The 19258-nt window shown below is 38.8% G+C and overlaps 1 protein-coding gene across 7 annotated transcripts in view; it reads left to right on the top strand.

Annotated features, from left to right (window-relative positions):
* The window catches only part of PRR16 (proline rich 16), a 194757-nt gene that overhangs the window by 37262 nt on the left and 138237 nt on the right, over window positions 1-19258 (top strand). The window contains exon 2 of one of the 7 annotated variants that reach the window (XM_059175788.1): window positions 6608-6715. The exons of the other annotated variants lie outside the window; for them this stretch is intronic. The gene's annotated coding sequence lies outside the window, so the exon portion shown is untranslated. The remainder of the gene's footprint in view (window positions 1-6607; window positions 6716-19258) is intronic. 7 annotated transcript variants of the gene reach the window in all.

The following is a 19258-nucleotide window of genomic DNA, read 5'->3' as shown; positions in this document are numbered from 1 at the left end:
TCAGACTCTAGGGACTCAAGTATTTTGTGTTTGATGAAATGAGGGAAAAGGAGAGAAAATGTAGACCATAGGAAAATATTTGCTTTAAAATGATGCAAATTATAAGCATTTAAAGTTTTTTTTTTTTTTAATTAATACAGTTCTATTCTTTTACAATTTTCAAGAAGTCACATAGTCTTACATGGTCTAATTTTAGGGGTAGGAAAAATGAGTTTGCTGATATAGAATACTCTAATAGAAATAACAGTAGTCACAGGGTCATTGCAGGGGAAATCCGGAAACTGATTACTATATTTTTGGAGTATGGTGAAAGAAGAGGGCAGAGAGATTCAGGTAACCTCAAAGAGCTGGGACTAGTTATTATTACTCTGGTAAGATTTACACTTCTTGGGGAGAAGAAACTGTAAAATATTCCACGTGTTGGAGACAGATATTTGGTAAAGGTTCAGGCCTTGTACACCCTCTTCTTCCCTCTGCTCTGGCCATGGTGCTGATTCTGCTGGACATTAACAGCCCACACACCTTGCATCATCTCACATTGGAAGTGTCAGTGGCAACACACCAGAATCAGGAGATGTGCATTTGGAGTCTTACAGCATATTACATCCTCATGGAGACGAACCAAAAGGGTCGGTGAGAATTTCTTTGAGTTCCTACCAGACATTTCTTATCTACAAAGCTGAGGAGTTAGTGAAGAAATTGTGTCGATGTGTCATGTATCAATCTGATAGGTTGAAAAGAAACTCTTGTGCTTCAGTCTTTGATAGGTACTTTCGATTAACAAAGAGATCAGGGAGTCCCTCCTCATTTGGTTGATGGGGCAGTGACCATTTGGTCTAAGAAGGGCAGTCTCTGGAAGAAAACGATGATGTGGTCCATAGAGAGGAGCTCATGCAGGGATTCAGAAGAGGGCATCAAGCCAGTTCTTTGCTGCACAGCAATGGTGCAGTCCTTGTCAGCCATGGGGAATCTCTCTGAAGCCAAGAGTGAAGGAGATGGCAATGCCTGTGTCCTTTTCATGCTGCTTCTGAGGCATATTGAATGCAACTGCCAGAGAGTCATCCGCTCAGGGATTACCTCCATTGTCATGTTGAACCCCTCAGGGCCGATTGTCACAAATCTTTAGGCAAAGAAATGTTCTGCATCTTTAAGGATTTGATTCCACTAACCAAGGGGAACAGGAAGACAGAATTGATGCTAGAAGGCAGGGTTACTCGTGCTTGACTTTGGCAGCTTTTATGGTAGCACCTCTCTGCATTCTAAGAAATTCCCTCACTTTGGTGTTATTTTTTCTGTACATGTTTGGAATGTAATCTGGAGAATCAAGCTGTGTTACAGTAGTGTCAAGAATAATGCTAAAAAGAATTCCACCTGATTAATTTAATCCTCTTTCCTTTCTCCCCTCCTGCTCTTTTTCTTCTGCCTTTCCAAATACTTTTCTGACTATTAGAAATGAGTTGCAGATAATAGAAACTTAATGAGGCTTCTTATAAGTATTTGAACCGAAAACTTAAATGTCTAAAGAATTACTGCTGGGCCCCTTAATAAAGGAACAATTTGTAATGCATTTGGTTATTAAGTGCTCCAAAGCAAATGTAATGAAAACAGTCCAAGTTCTGGATAAGAACTCTAACAGGGAGTTGGTTACTTTACACCTGTCTGAATATGGCTTTTGCTTCCTGCCTGGACAAGGTGTCCAGTCATAAATGGATTTCTCAGATGGGCTTCTTTGTACCTCACTTATCAGATGGAGAGAGGGTTTGAGTAAATGCAGCTAAAATTCCAAGCATGGGTCTCAAATTTTACTTTGAGAGTGTTCATCGTGAAGGATTATCAGACTCTCCATCACTGGAGGACAGAGATTTCATGCATTTAGCAGTTGTTTAAATGTCAATTATTTTAATGCAAAAACTGGCATGGGATTTTCCATTTTTCTTTGAACAGATTGCTGAAGAGTAAGTTTTAAATAGGTTGAAACCTTCTGTTGTCTTTTCTCTCTCTCTTTTTTTGTTGTTGTCTTTTCACTTTGACTAAGTCTCAAAAGCTGTACATCAACCTTATTCATAAATTATTTGCATGTCTACCTTAAACTGATACAATATCTACTTTTAAATTTGCCACCTCTCTTCTGAAAATGTATATATGTCTGTTTTATGTATCCATGTACATATATGTAAATGAAAATACACTTCCCTTTTTGTGAAGTCACACGTAAGATTGTTTTATGTCCTCACAAAGTCATATCACTTGACAGAAGAATAAAAGTTTCCTTGCCTTGAAAACTTAAAAATACTGATGTCACAGCAATGATACTTTAAAAGCAAATGAAGAAACAGACAAACACAATATATGGAGACTATTGAGTATTTTCATATGCATTCTTTTTGAGTCACCAACTATGTATCTCCATTTCAATTTGGAATTTTGATAAAAGTTACCTTTTAGGTTCATTTACATTTTTATTCCACCTTACAAGGAAAGGACACATACAATCTTATTTTAGAAGAAATCCCTAAAGACAAAAATTAAAACATTGAAATATGTTTTGTTACGATATTTCTAAATAATGTTTAAAAGTCTCTGTCAGAGACATGGACTGATGGTCACTGAACACACGCATGCTGTAAGCTGAACTAGTTTGTATAAGTTAGGACTCTGTTCAAGTTTTAAATTATAGAAAACCTGATTAATAGTGGCTAAAATTTATGACAGTGATTTTTCTTATGTAACAATGAATTCTGGAGCAGGCAGTCCAGGGCAAAAGCAACATATTCACAGTGTCATGAAGCAATCAGGCCTCTTCTGTCTTTCTAACTTTTTACCCATGTCATGTAATCTCCCCTTGTGGTGATAAAACAGCTGCTGTACATCCAGCATTGCATCGGTTTTCCGGTAGAAAGAAGGGAGAAGAACAAAAGTCCCAAGAGGGCTCAGAAGAGCTTACCAGCTGTCTATTCCTTTAAAAAGTTTCCCTTTCTGTTCCATCTCATTGGATACACTTGGGTCCCAGGGCAAGCAAGGAGGCTGGAAAGGTGAGGATTTTAGCTTTCTGGCCTCAGAAGAAGACACCTGCCATGGCGTTGGAGATTAATTTTGATATCTGCCATCCTACTCATTACAACTTTCTCTCAGTGGTCATGCCAGGCCAAAGAAATCCCAAAGAGGGACCCTTTGATTTTCAAATTTAGCCAACCAACTCCTCCTTTTCAATCTGATCATGGAATGATTTAACTTCTATGCCATTTTTTGGTTTTTTGAGGCTATATCCAGAAACCCTGAAGAAACTAAATGCATAAAGATGCCCTCTTTCTAGAATATGTCACACCTTCCTGAGAAAATACTCCACATTTACTCTTGAAGATTTACACTAAGGCATTTTTATGTTATATGTATATGCCCGTATCTGCCAAAGCTAAAATGGACATTAAGATTTATTTCGTTAAGATTTATAACGTTTGATGACATTATATCTAGAAAATACTTGCTTCAGTTACAAAGCAAACTTTTCATTGATTATCGTTCCTAATTTATGAGTAGTGTTTTTTGGTTTGGAAAACCTTCCAGTTATCAAATTTGGCCCATGTGTGACTGCATGCAAATAGTTGCCATATCTCAACAATTTAGTTTGCTCTTCTTCCAGAAGTAAGAATTCCCTCAGGATCAGCATCCTACCATAAAGCGCTAGTTCTTTTATAGTCTTTATTTCAAATGGAGGAGGCATGGTGGGAGAAAGGAGAAGGTACAATAGTTAACAGCCTTTCAGAGTCATTCTGAAATGACTCTGCAGGAGGAGCAGCAGGAGCTTAGCGATTCAGAGAGTAGCCATCCCTGCCAGATACCATTTTCCAGAACTTTCCAAACTATTTCCTGTTGTGTTTGTATATAGAAACAACTGGACACCAAACAATGTATTCGTATCAGTAGCAGATACAGCTGGTTACCTCCCTCCTGAATATTCCCTCTCTCTGCTTTCATGTCAGAATCCCAGGATGGGAGGCCTGGTGGCTCAGTCAGTTAAGTGTCTGCCTTTGGCTCAGGTCATGATCCCAGGGTCCTGGGTTCATATCCCACTTCAGGCTTCTGGTTCAGCAGAGTCTGCTTCTCCCTCTCTCTTAACTCCTCCCCTGCTCGTGACCACTCTCTCTCCCATTCTCTTTCAAATAAATAAATAAATAAAATTCTTAAAAGAAAAAAAAAAAAAAGAATGCCAGTATTGTTGGAAGTGCTAAGGTGCCCCTGCCCCAGAATAATGATACTTTTCAGCCTCTTTTACTCAAATGTGACACCGTTAAGTAGTGGAATTCTGAATGCAAGTCATTGGTAATGCTTTTAGGAAATGTTTTAAAAGGTAGTAAACAGCTGCACATACCACTCTCCTTTTTCCTCCCTTCCTCCCCTTGGTGTTGTCTGGAATAGGGATAAAATGCCCCAGGACACAGTTGCCCTTCTGAGCTGTCAGGATAAAAAGTCACACTGAGATGGGTGACATCTGGAGTATTCATTCCAGACTTCTTGGTAGTTGTGGCTTCAGCTCTGGAGTGCTTAAAATTGGGCTTTCTGTGTGCTAAGTTATTTCTGTGTGCAGTGTTATTTATTAGTATTTTTTTATGTGCAACTTAACACATTTTTCAATTTAAAGGAGACTATGTGGAGACTAATGACAGTTTGCATTCCTAATAGCAGTCTGCTACAATGTGATAAAATCCACTTCCCTCAGACAGTTGATAATCCAAGAAGCCTCAATCCTTTAGAAATTACAGTAGAAAGGGAAGGCTTTAGAACAATGGTATTATCCTTCCCCTCACACTTCTCTGATATGTGCAGAATATACCTAACATTATAAAACTGTTTTTACTTAGCAGCACGGTATGTGGGTAACACCCCTCTGCAAACACTTTCGTGTTGTGCTTTGGATCTTTTTTCCATATACAAGGATCATCTTATGTTTTATTTATTTATCTGATTTATTTGGGAGAGACAGAGAGCAGGTATTGGAATACACACAGTAGGGAGAGGAGCAGAGGGAGAAGGAGAATCAGACTCCCCACTGAGCAGAGAGCCCGATGTGGGGCTCCATCCCAGGACCCCGGGATCATGATCTGAGCCAAAGGCAGATGCTTAACTGCTTGAGCCACCCAGGCACTCCACATCATCTTAGGTTTTAAAGCATTAATTTGGGGACAAAGCTACTGTGTTATCAGGATCTGCTTTTCAAACAGTGACTACGTTGAACATTTATAAATGCCGCCTGTGAATCCATAAAGGCATAGGAAGTGCCAGGGTTGTCATTGTCTGAATTTAACTATTCATTACTATAAATATTTTGTTCTGTATAATTTGTAAATTCATTTGGGTCGTGTTGGCTGGTGGTGATCATTTGCTTAATAAAACAAAATTGGTGAAGCTGGAAACCTATGCTGATGGCCCTAGCTTGCTCTGATATAAGCAGTAGCTTACACAGCCTCTTCTGTTTATGTTACCTGTGACTCTAGATAGTGAATTCCCAATTAGCTAACAAAATGCAGTCTTGTAGTAAATCCTTGTCTTTTACGTTCATGTGTGTTTTGTGTTTCTTGTATTCATCTTGTAAATACTTTAACTCGCATGGTTTATGAGCAGCACAGGCCCACGATGGTGTAATCGTACATCTGTGGGCCAGATTGTCCCCTTGGCTTCTGTTAGAGTTTTCCGCATCCATCTGTAGGACTGTTTACAACCATATGCTTTTGGGATCATGTGAGAGGGAAAAGGGCCCGTTAAGAACACCAGAAGATGGATGGCAAGTCATTCCGGGCTACTGCAATTTTTCAGTTGATGCAGTCACATGCAGGGTTGTGGGGGAGGGCAAGGGGGAAGGATGCTGGTTGCCAAGACTCTATTTTCTCAGAGTGAGGTAATCTGGAGGGAATGATGGCTGAGAAGGGCTCCCCCACAGAGGCTTTGTCTGTCTATTGACACTTCTCTTCCTCATTCTTCATAGTTAACTGCAGTAGCATCTAGACATTACTTGGAGGTGGAGGGGGCAGGTTTAAATTTGAAAAGAAGAGCTATCAATTTTCTGCTCCTGATAGCTGTTGAATTTTTGTCCTCTTTCAGTGTTAATGGAACCGGAGTGTTTCCCTAGAGTATTGAGTTAGAGTGGGTGGAAATTCACGTGAACCACCGTTGTCAGGTGACTAGCAGGGCGGTTCAGCTTTCATCATACCTGTTCCATCAAAAATGTGCACGCGCAGGGAAGACTTAACCAAACTTCATTGCTGAATTTTATATCAGCATGGAGCAATATTTAATCCACGAGTCTACCAAGACTTTAAGTGCTTTTACCAGGATATTTCTTCTGCTGTGTCAGGATGACTGATTCCCTTCTGCCCTTCTGACGTGTCAGTATTTGAATCAGTGCATCAATAAGGCTTCCACCAGCCACCACCTCTCCCCCCCACCAACCCCCCTGCAAAAAAAGTTTCCAGAAGAGCCAATCTATGAAAATGTTGAAAAGACCTTACAGTAAAATAGCCCAAACTGGATAAATACCTGTTTTATTCTAGCTGGGCTTATTATTTAAAGTGTTTTGTCATTAACTTACTCTGACTTGGTGCTCATTTTTCAGCTGTTAAAGCAGAAGAATGATTTATGCCTGCTTCCACAGAGATGGTATTACGAGCAAAACACTCATGATTGGCACCATGCTTTGTGTTCTCAGAAAGCTACTTAAACGGTAAATAATAACATTCAGCTTGTTACATAGGAGCTTGTTAATGTATGTTGGAATACAGTTCATAATGGAAATATGAGAAATGGATAGGTCTTGACAGTTGAAACTGCTCCTCGGTTGAAATTGCTAAGATGAAAAATTACTGTCTGGCATGCTTATCATTGTGCAACAGAGCCTGCTATCTTTGAGGGATTATTTTGCACTTCCTATCACTTGCAGAAAAGGATCATGTCCTATGAAATGCTATCTCTACCCACATATTGGATGATAGGTGTGGTATGAAGTCACTAGTTTGTTTTTGTTTTGTTGTTGTTGTTGTTGTTTTGTTTTTTGTTTTTGTTTTTTGTTTTTTTAACTGTGATAAGCATGCTTATACATGGCAGATAAAGGAGAAAGGATGCATTAGGTGGTGATGGGGGTCACTGAAAAATCAACTAATTAGCTCAATCAACTAATTAGATCAATGACTTCTATCTAGCATGGTCCCAGATGGGAATACCTAGAGGATTTCTATTCATCCCAAACCCTAGAATTTAGACAGACTGAATGGATAATTAGTGTGTCACATATATCTTTGATGCGACATGGACAAGGAATCAGGACACCCAGATTCCAGGCCCTGTTCTGCCATGAAGGACCCCGGGCCTTTAGTTATCTATCTCATCACTGAAATGTGGGGGTTGCCTGTTTCTACTTACTTGGAGATACTAATGTCATGGGGAGGAGTGCATAGTATGAGATTACGAGATATGGTCTGGTTTTCAGCCTTCCTGTTTCAGAAACCTGACTTATGGGCACACTGAATGTGAATCTGTCTCTTAGGATTCCCCCCAACAGGTTCCTATAAACTAATGAATAAAAGCAGAATGCCAGCATATTAATATATAATGAGAAATAGTACTACCAGAGGGGCCGTCATCTTTTGGCTAGATGATTTTTTTTTTTTTAAAGATTTTATTTATTTATTTGACAGACAGAGATCACAAGTAGACAGAGAGGCAGGCAGAGAGAGAGGGGAGGAAGCAGGCTCCCTGCGGAGCAGAGAGCCCTATGCGGGGCTCGATCCCAGGACTCTGGGATCATGACCTGAGCCGAAGGCAGAGGCTTTAACCCACTGAGCCACCCAGGCGCCCCTAGATGATTTTTTTTTTTCCCTAAAGGCAGAGAACTTGGGAAACCAGAATATAATTAAAAGACTGTACAGATTTCATGGAATCAGTTTAGATTAAATGGCATCAATCTAAGGTAAGTTAATTCATGCATAGAAGGCTTTATTTATCTCTGGGACCAGAGAGAACACATCTTTGGGCCAAAGCGTTCCTTCCCTTGGACCAGGCCTCTGAGAGAATGTTCATTTTCTACATTTTTCTCAGCTTCCATTGCTGCCTCATTATTATTGATGATAACCACTTTTTCATGTCTGGGCCATTTCTAGCTCTTCAAAATAACTCACCTTATCTCTCTCTAACCCATTATATGGTGATTTTATAATTCAATTTTCAGAGGGAAACCTTATCCCTCTTATTTCTAAGTTCTTGGTAGAATTTCTCTCTGTCACCCTTCCCCTTCCCTCACTGCCTATATTAGGTTAGTTCAATATTTAGAGAAGTCAGATCTGGGACAACTTTCTACTCACTTAATGCATTTATTTGGGAATTTCCTGGTGTTAAGGGGCAGTTAGACTTTTAGATTTTACTTTCATCCTGTAGAAAATAATCACAGTCCTTCGAAATGTGAGTTAGACAGCAGAGAAGTAAGAACATTGTTTTTGACACAGGTTCGTGTCCCATAACAAGACACACACACACTCCAAAACCTAGAGGAATCACTGATGATGTGCTATTCCCATCAATTTTATTTTATTTATCTATTTGACAGAGAGACAGCGAGAGAGGGAACACAAGCAGGCTTCCCGCTGAGTAGGGAGCCTGATGTGGGGCTCAATCCTAGGACCCTGGGATCATGACCTGAGCTAAAGGCAGATGCTTAACCAACTGAGCTACCCAGGTGCCCCCTTCCCCCACTTCTAGAGGTCTTATAGGAAAATGAACAACCATTGTTTTTAAAAGCCTTGGTGCAAGAGAAATCTGTCTGAAGTCCCCAATCCCACAGTTAAATTATTCAGTCTTATTCACCACAGCAGTTAGGTAATGCTTTATTAGTGTGGTTAAGGAACACTGAAAAGAAATAAAATAAAATAAAATAAAATGAAAAAAAATGCTATATGATATCATATTGGATCATTTAAGATATAATATCACAAAATAGTTAAAAGTTACAAAAATATTTTAAAAATTGAAAATAAAACTATAAGATTATTTAAAACAAAACTGATAAAGAGCTGAGATTTTGATTTTTTAAAGATGTAGATAACTTTCATACAATTATATTACTATACAATGGAAAAAATATTTGCTAATTTTATATACTTTAAATATTCTAGCACCAAAAATTAATTAAGTAGGTGAATTTCAGTGTTTTATATTTTAGATCCTATTACCTCAATCTAATAAAATTGTATTTTGAAGTTAAAAAAAAAATGGACACCTGAGAGGAAAGAGGTTAATGGTGGTTCAACAACTTCACCCATCACAGCTATGTTGAATTTCAGCACTGCTCTAGATCCAGGCATCTGCTACCATTGTAGGCTCCCAGAGATATCTAGTACACCATCATGACTGGCACCGTGATTGACCAGTTCTCCCTCACCCCCAGGCAGAGGATAGTGTTCAGGGTACAGGTCTCCTTCCCTCCTGCATCCTTTGTCCATTCCCTTTCTAGGAGGCAGAACTTCCTGTTTTTTGTCCAGTTTTCTGAGCATCGAGGTTGTGAGGGCTCCCCAGGACCCAATCCGTAGAAGATCGCAGTTGCCTGGCTGTGTCTCTATACTTAGCAAAGAGAACCAGGAGTCCTGAGTTTGGAGTGGGGAGCTGCCAGTAAGGCTGGGGTATCTCTGGTAGAATTTGGTGTATGGAAAACCCCTTCCTCTGGGACTCTTCTCCTGGATGTTCCTCCCACATATTTGGAAGGCATGGATGAATTTCATTTTAGAGGAGGTCGGATTCTGGTAGCTGAGAAAAAAGCTTAGGATGACATTGAGACGGCACAGTACATTGAGATGTAGGCAACATTGAGTTGTCTATAGACACTCTCCAAAGAGCCTGCTTAAGACTTAAATCAGATCAGGTCCTTCTGCTTATATCCTTTCAGTGACTTCTCAGTAAACTGAAAATGTAGTCTTTTCCTCACGGCCATACCTTTTTATTTATTTTTTTATTTTTTATTTTTTTTAGAATTTTATTTATTTATTTGACAGAGAGAAATCACAAGTAGGCAGAGAGGCAGGCAGAGAGAGAGGAAGGCAAGCAGGCCCCTGCTGAGCAGAGAGCCCGATGTGGGACTCGATCCCAGGACCCTGAGATCATGACCCGAGCCGAAGGCAGTGGCTTAGCCCACTGAGCCACCCAGGCGCCCCACGGCCATACCTTTTTAACATCATCCCAGACTTTTCTGTTCTTTGCTCATTATAACGTAGCCACACTGATTCCCCTCCAATTCCCAAAGGTTCATACTCTGTAGGCTCAAAGTCTTCAATACCTGCTTCCTCTACCCGGAGTCTTGACTGTCCTGTTCTTCACCTGACTCATTCATTCTCAGACCTTGAGTGCTGGCCTTGTGCTCCCCTTCCTAATATTCTCTACTATATCACTGTGTTCTCCTTTTTCTTAGAACTTTTCATAGAACTTGTCACTCTTTAGACTTTTATATTTACCTGTTTTTTTAAGCAACACAAGGTCAGTGAGAACATCTGTTTCTTATAAAATAATATGACTAGTATTTAGTAGCACTTCTGGTGTATAGTAGGTGCTCAGTAAGTATTTTATAAATGAATGATGATGAGATGAGTCTAAGTTTCCAGCCTAAGGATGTACTGATTCTCTGTGCCCTTGTGACAAGCGGCATTCACAATGATTGCACAGTCACTCAGTCTAAGGGTTCAATTTAGTTCTGTATGGAACTGAAGGCTCTTATAAAACCTGTGATAAAGGAATATTGATGCATGTTCTTTACCTGCCAAAGATGTATATATGAAGTGTATCATCTGTCCCCTCATATATTCCAGGGACTCCTTAATATTCCTGTAAACCTTCTCCTTTATTTATGTAGAAAGATAAACATTAAATGTCCTATTCTATTTTCAGATGAAGTGCCATCGTAAAATAATCTCCTCTGTAACGTAATGGGAAAAGTGCTGTGTGATTGATAATTCTGGTGATGTGATCCTGCTGACGATAGTGGGTGACAGAAGGCCTGTGTAATGTCGCTGAGCATGACACCTTTCTTAGGAAATTGCTTGGCTTACACAGCCTCAGGGGTACTGTCCCTACTGATCATTGTTCTTTTAAAAGTCTTTATCCACTTAGTCACTCCAAAAAAAAAAAAAAAAGCCTCATGGTATAGTGTATCAGTTTTTGACACAGTCTCCACATGTATGTGCATTCTCGTTTCCTTTGTAAACACAACATGCTTCTCACAATCAGCTATAAGCAATGTGTTACAGAAAATTCATCCCTGGAAAGAGGAATACAGTGCATCTTGTGTGATTGGGGATTAGGCAAAGATCCCACATTCATTATTTTTATAGCATTGAGATATTCTGAGATTACTTTGCTTTTCTTCAGTTGGAAGGAACAGTCATCCCCACTTATCCCTGGGGAATATGTTCCAAGCCCCCCCTTGGAGGTCTGAAACCATGAATAGTACTGAACCCCCTATCTACTGGTTTTGTTTTTTTTTTCTTCTTTTTCTACACATACCTACTTTGTGATCCAAATTTAATTTATAAATGAGGCATAGTAAGAGAGTAACAATCATGACTGGTAAGAAAATAGAGCAATTATAGTAATATATGATAACAAAATTATGTGGATGTGGTCTCTGTCTTAAAATATCTTAAGGCCCTGTACTCACCCTTCCTCTTATGATGACATGTACTGACGAAATACCTCTGTGTGATAAGGTGAGGTGATGAGAGGAAGTGAGGAGACTGACGAAGACGTTGTGATGGAGCTGTGGTGTGACTACCATTGACCTTCTGATCTGATGTCAGAAGGAGGATCCTCTTCTTCAGACAACAGCTGACTTGATGTAACTGAAAGTGGGACATAAACCTGTGGAGAAGGGGGAGCTTTTAATATTATATTATATTATATTATATTACTATATTCTAATTATATTGCATTAATTAATTATAATACATAATATATTACAGATATTTTATATATATAATATATATATATTATATATATATAAAAATATTGATAGCATTTCTTTCTTCAGTGCTCTCTGGAGAGAGGCTGACCTAAAACACCTGTCAAGTGTCAATGATGGTGTCTTTTCTCCTTATTGAGAATATTCTGGCAGTGATTTTTCCTTTTCCAATAGGTCTCTCTTATTAGTACAGCTGTTTACCCTACATTGTTTTTCCATTACAGCTCGAATTGGAGAATTTTTATGTTAGAAAGTAAAAAAAAAAAAAAAAAAGTCTTTCAATATTCTCTCTCAGGAAGGAGGTACGTATATATTGGCAATTATCGCACTTCAAAATTATCACAGCATTGGTGTCTATAGAACATTGCTTCTGCTGAGCAAGGTATGGGCTCTGTAGGTTCTTTTCTTTTTACACTTTCTTCTTTCAAAATGTGGTATGTCAGGCACCAGTCAAAGAAGTAAAAAGGAAATCGGCAGGATATATCAAAATCCCATTCAGTATCTCGCCATGGACTGGTGATACTCCATGTATAGTGGGCATTTCAGAGGCAGGAAGGCTTTGCATCATAGACGAATGCTAATTCTGCCATGGCCAGGGAAGCTGGTGCCTTCACAACCTGCTGCTTTATTTCCCATTTTAGCAATTTCCATATGGCTCATGTGGTACCTACCAGCAGGCTTTGCCAGGCAGGACCACTGAGTAGCCTGTGGCATTTTGAATACCCCGCTGGGTCTGTATCCTAACCAAGAATGATTTCTATTGTTAGCAAACTCTGCGAGAAATCCTCCCGAGGTAAATGCAATCCAAAGAGAAGGCTTCTTTGGGATTTCCCTGAGGCAGAGTAAAAAATTGGTGGCAAGAAATCTTTGGCACCAAGTACTTTTACACTACTGTGCTGGAAAAGTCTGGGAGAAAACTATTATGACAGTGAACATAGGCTAATTTGCTTGACCTGCATCCTTTTGGAAAGAGTTTTTGTTTGTTTCAAAACATTAATTTTGTTATGTTATTTATCTTATTATAGTTACATGAACAATGGATGAATTCCATTCATTTTCCTTTAAGAGAAATCAGAACATTCCAGTTGGAGCAGAAACATTCTCTACCATCCATGAGTGCAGTGCCCCCCTCCCTTTTTTCTGGGCCCCCCACCCACTCCCACAAACTTTCCTCCATAACTCTTAAGACTCTTAAGACTTTGGTTTGTATTCTTTTCCACACATCAACATTTTTTTCACATATATAAGTGGGGTCCCATTGCAAAATATAGTTCTCTTTTCTTTTTTCTAATACATAAATGGAAGGAAAAAATTTTTCTGTGTTGAAAAAAATATCCTGAGAAATCTCCAGGGTCCTTGAAAAGATTTGCAATTTCATAGATTGTCTTTCTTTTAAAAAAAGTAGCTAGAAGTTTTTAAAGATTGCTCTTTTTCCTAAAGAGCAGAAGTACTTTAGAATATTCATAGTTAATATTTTGTGGGTAATGGAAGAGCATTTGTAGGTGAAAGTTGGTTTTCTATTTGTCTCCTTCTTTATTTCCAAAAGGGAGGGCCATTGTGTAGTGGTCGAGCTCTCTTATGAGGACCAGGAGACCTGAGTTCCGGTACCTTGTCTGCCACCACTCTCTGTGTGACTTTCCTGGGTGTCTTCTCTCTGAGATCTATAAGATCTTTGTTAGCTTTAAAGTTCTGAGATTCTCTATCATAGATTAGTGTGCTTGCAAATGGAATACAGTATCTTGGCTGGGGAAGAAGTGCTATGTCCATACAGTGATGGATGGGTAGCCCTATTGGGTCTATTGGAGCAACTGGATCTGTAGATAGATTGCCTGGGTTTGGATTTTTCTTGCCTAATTTTGGGTGTATATGGTCCAGTATTGTGCTATGAAAAAAAAAAAAAAAAACCTACTTGCCTTTTCTGATAGTAACTTCAGCAAAAGTTAATCACGATTCTTTCGTTGATGAACTTCAATCTCTTAGACACCTGTTTGCATTTCTCCCCTTAAACCATATCTTGTACCAACAATGAAATGGAAGCTGTTTCTTTCCTTGGTTTAGGTTTTTTTTTATTTTAAAGAGAAAAAAGTGCCGGGAATTTCACTGTGCCTTTAAAGGTCTAGGTAAATGACAAAATAAGCAGGATTCTTAACTTTCTGGACCCCCAGACAAACCAACAAACCCAGCAGCTCTGTCATTACAGATTACAATGATTATGGAAGGAAAGAGTGGGTTGCCATGAAGGAAGAGTATATACCGACTGACACAGGAATTAAGAGCAAGTTTCTGAGGCAGTGGCATGGAGGCTGTTTTCAGGATGGGCTAACTGGGGCAAACCTTTTCCAAGAAGAGGAAAAAATAAATTTGAAAGCATTGCTATAGAAGACATCTGCATCGTTGCCCAACTAGGGAAAAGTTATGTACATCGCCATCTTGATAGCAGGGAAGACTCAAATCATGTGAAGTCAGAGAGGGTGACAAGGACTCTGGGAGAGCAGGAGCTGTATCCCATATTGCTCCCTATTGCATCTCCAGACTCCATTCTTGCCAAAGGAGTGAATGAATGAGCAAAGGTTGGAATGAAGTGACCAGAAGGAAAAGGAGCTGCCAGCAGGTTAGGAAGAAATGCATTCGATGGGACAAAAGCCTCATATTTTTCAGAAAAAAAAAGGGGTCTTCCTCAGTTGCTGCTAAGAAGTGAAGTGAGGTAACCTGGAATTACCCCCTGGTTTTTGTAGCACTGAGGTAACTAGTAACTGTCCTGGGAGCAGTTTCTTCGGGCATGGGACTCGGCAGTCAGATTTGATTAGGTTCTTTTGGATAGACACAGAGAACATGGAGACAGGATGCATTATAGTTCTTTTTTTTAAAGCTGAAGGGAGTCTTTTATGATGGAAGAAAAGAGACACCAGAGCCTTTGAATGCTATAAGATATGATCCAACTAAATACAGAATGCTGAGGTAGGAGGGCGTGACCTATTAGGGGAATTGGTATGCTGAAGAATTGCTGAAAAATAATGCATTTTTTTATTTTGGGGTTTTATTTTTTAATACCCAGTTACATCATTTCCATCTTTGCCTTTTTATATTGAAGATACCTAATCTTTTTAATTCACTCTTCTATAGATGCTTCTGCAAACTAATATTTTCTTTTTTTTTTTTTTTAAAGATTTTATTTATGTATTTGACAGAGATCACAAGTGGGCAGAGAGGCAGGCAGAGAGAGAGAGGGAGGAGAAGGCTCCCCACTGAGCAGAGAGCCCAATATGGGGCTCGATCCCAGGACCCTGGGATCATGACCTGAGCCAAAGGCAGAGGCTTAACCCACTGAGCCACCCAGGTACCCCCAAACTAATATTTTCTATTGTTCTTTTCTGAATCTTTTCTAGATATAGCTAGTCCTGAACATTGTTATAAAGCTTATGAAAAAGCATCAGTTTTTCTATTTTTGAATGACGATGTCCAATATTTTATTACCATTTTGCCCAGAGCGTTCGGTCCTGTTCCTGAAATTGTAGTAAAATCAGAATAAAAAGGAAGTGAGGCAGAGGGTCCCTGCAGATCGATGACTTCTTCCCTTGAAAAGAACTTAGGTTGAACCCGAACGTAGTTTATTGGGTCCCATACTCTCACAACAACTGAAACATTAAGTATTTTACTACATGTAGTATATTAACATGTGGTCTCCTTTGATTTGGGTAACTATTTCATCATTTCAGTTTATTATTATTTTCCTCAACTGAACATCTTCTGTAAGTTGTCATGGATGTGTTACATTTGAAAATTAGTCATAAACTATAAAAGGTCAATCCTTTGTTTAAAACCTTGAAGTTCTTATTTCTCCACTGGGAGTTTTGTGTCTTCTTAGCCTTTCCCCACCCAAATTCTTAAAGATTATTCTAGTTACACTTTTGCTTCATTTCTCTTAAACTGAATGGTAGCAACCTTTTTTTTCCTGCATGATATCATAGATAATATTTCTCGGGAGATGATGACTGGTGTAAAAGAGGCTCATTGGGAAGTGCCTCTGGAGACATCTATTAAGGTAGAGCAGAAGCAGGATTCAGCAGAGGGAGACGTTGAAAGACACTGTCTTTGTAGGAGTGGTTTCACCCAGTTGCATCGGAAGCACTGAACTTGCTGTAACCCTTCACAGAGGTCCGATGTGAGACCAGAGCCTTTGTTACCCCCACGTCAGCCAGACCTTGAGTAGGGGGTGATTCCAGGAGAGAATGTGTCACCTAAGGGAACAGGAGAGTTCCTTTGGTTTAAGGCGATTCCTGGAAAGGACTCAGCTGTAAATTCTTAACATGTATCTGGGCGTTTTATGCTTCTGTTCTGAAAGGGAGTTTGTAGACAGCATCCAGAATTAAATTTACAGTTTTGAAAATATGTTGGGAATGATCCCAGTCTTTTAGTACTGGTTGAGAGCTGATTTGTGACCCAGGATGTGATCTATTCTGGAGAATGTTCCATGTACACTAGAGAAGAATGTGTATTCTGTTGGTTTGGGATGGAATGTTCTAAATATATCTGTGATGTCCTTCTGGTTCAGTGTGTCATTTAAGGCCTTTATTTCCTTGTTGATGTTTTGTTTGGATGATCTGTCCATTTCAGTGAGGGGAGTGTTAAAGTCCCCTACTATTACTGTATTATTGTCAATGTGTTTCTCTAATTTTGTTATTAATTGGTTTATATAATTGGCTGTTCCCACATCAGGGGCATAGATATTTAAAATTGTTAGATCTTGTTGGACAGACCCTTTGAATATGATAAATGTCCTTCCTCATCTCTTATTATAGTCTTTGACTTAAAATCCAATTTATCTGATAGAAGGATTGCCACTCCTGCTTTCTTCTGATGTCCATTAGCATGGTAAATTGTTTGCCATCCCCTCACTTTAAATATGGAGGTGTCTTTGGGTCTAAAATGAGTTTCTTGTAGATAGTGTATTGATGGGTTTGTTTTGTTTTAGTTTTTTTTTTGTTTTTTTGTTTTTTAGATTTTATTTATTTATTTGACACACAGAGATCACAAGCAGGCGGGGAGGGGGGCAGGCTCCCTGCTAGCAGAAAGCCTGATGTGGGGCTCAATCCCAGAACCCTGAGATCATGACCTGAGCCAAAGACAGAGGATTAACCCACTGAGCCACCCGGGCACCCCAGGGGGTTTTGGTTTTTTATCCATTCTGATATCCTGTGTGTTTTGATTGGGGCATTTAGCCTATTTACATTCAGGGTAACTATTAAAAGATATTAATTTAGTGCCATTGTATTGCTTGTAAGGTGACTGTTAACTGTATTTTGTCTCTGTTCCTTTCTGATCTACTACTTTTAGGGTCTCTCTTTGCTTAGAGGACCCCTTTCAATATTTCCTGAAGGGCTAATTTGGTGTTTGCAAATTCTTTTCATTTTTGTTTGTCCTGGAAGCTTTTTATCTCTCCTTATATTTTCAGTGACAGCCTAGCTGGATATAGTATTCTCTATAGTATTTTTCTCATTTAGGGCTCTCAATATATCATGCCAGTTCTTTCTGGCCTGCCAGGTCTCTGTGGATAAGTCTGCTGCCAATCTAATATTTTTACCATTGTATGTTACAGACTTCTTGTCCTGAGCTGTTTTCAGGATTTTTTCTTTGTCACTAAGACTTGTAAGTTTTACTGTTAGATGATGGGGTGTGGACCTATTTTTATTGATTTTGATCTCTGTGCCTCCTGAATTTTGGTGCTTGTTGCCTTTGCTATATTAGGGAAATTCTCTACTGTAATTTGCTCCAATATACCTTCTGCCCCTGTTTCTTCTTCTTCTTCTTCTGGAATCCCAGTTATTCTAATCTTGTGTCATCTTACAGTATCACTTATCTTCCCAATTTTCCCTTCATGGTCCAGTAGTTGTTTGTCTCTTTTTTGTTCAGCTTCTTTATTCTCCAACATTTGGTCTTCTATATCACTAATTGTCTCTTCTGCCTCATTTATCCTAGCAGTAAGAGCCTCCTTTTTTTTATTGTACCTCATTAATAGCTTTTTTGATTTCAACTTGGTTAGATTTTAGTTCTTTTATTTCTCCAGAAAGGGATTTTATTTCTCCAGAAAGGGTTTCTCTATATCTTCCATGCCTTTTTTGAGCCCAGCTAGCACCTTGAGAATCATCATTCTGAACTCTAGATCTGACATATTACCTATGTCCATATTTATTAGGTCCCTAGCCTTTGGTACTGCCTCTTGTTTTTTGTTTGTTTGTTTGTTTTTTGTCATGAGTTTTTCTGCCTTGTCATTTTATCCAGAGAGAGAATAAAATACTACAAGAGAATAAAATACTGTTCTCTGGCAAAGACCCCGGAAAAATGTACACTAACCAAATCAGAAGAGACTCAAAACTGGGGGGGAGGAGAAATAAAAATAAAAAAATTAAAATATATATTAGACTGGTGAATAGAACAGAGCCACCAACTTGATTTTGGGTGTATTTTTGTTTCTTAGAATAAACTACCTCCCAAAATTTTAAAGAAAGAAAAACTTATATATATACAAAATAAAGGTAAACACAATGAAGGGATAGAATATGGTTGTAAAGATGAAAATTTAAAAAAAATTCAAAAAAGGAATTGATAAGTTGGTTGGAAAAAGAAAAAAAAAGAGATTGTGATCAGGCTGGAGACTAGAATGGAGCCATGTGCTAGATTTAGAGTATATTTCGATTTATTTGAAGAAAATTGTATCCTAAAATTTTTTAGAAAGAAAAACCTATATGTATACAAAAAATAAGCTTAAATACAATGAAGGGATAAAGTATGATCATAACAATGACGGTTTAAAAAGGTTTTTTTTTTTAGAAAGGTATTGTTAAGATAAACTAGTTAAAAAATGTTAAAAGAGGAAATAAGAAAAGTTTAAAAAATAGAATAAGAAAAACAATAAAATTTAAAAAAGATTAAATTTACAAGACTAAAAGACTAAAGAATCACTAACGAATCACTAAAGACTAAAGGATCACTAAATTCTATGTGTTGCTTTCCCTTAGCTCTAAAGTTCCGCAGCTCTCATTCATGGATGAGCTTGGTCTTGGCTCAATCTAATCCTCTGGGTGAGAGGCCTGTTGCTAGTGATTCTCAAGTGTCTTTGTCCGAGGCAGAATTGCACTGCCCTTGCCAGGGTCCGGGCTAAGTAATCTGTGTGGTTTTGGTCTTGGAGCTTTTGTTCCCTGAATGCTTTTTGTACAGCTTTGGAGGACAGGAATGAAAATGGTGGTCTCCCAGTCTCCAGCCTGGAGGAGCCAAGAG

The sequence above is a fragment of the Mustela lutreola genome, chromosome 5 (genome assembly GCF_030435805.1).
Source record: "Mustela lutreola isolate mMusLut2 chromosome 5, mMusLut2.pri, whole genome shotgun sequence".
NCBI classification, from domain to species: domain Eukaryota; kingdom Metazoa; phylum Chordata; class Mammalia; order Carnivora; family Mustelidae; genus Mustela; species Mustela lutreola.
This window is presented reverse-complemented; position numbering and strand designations above follow the sequence as displayed.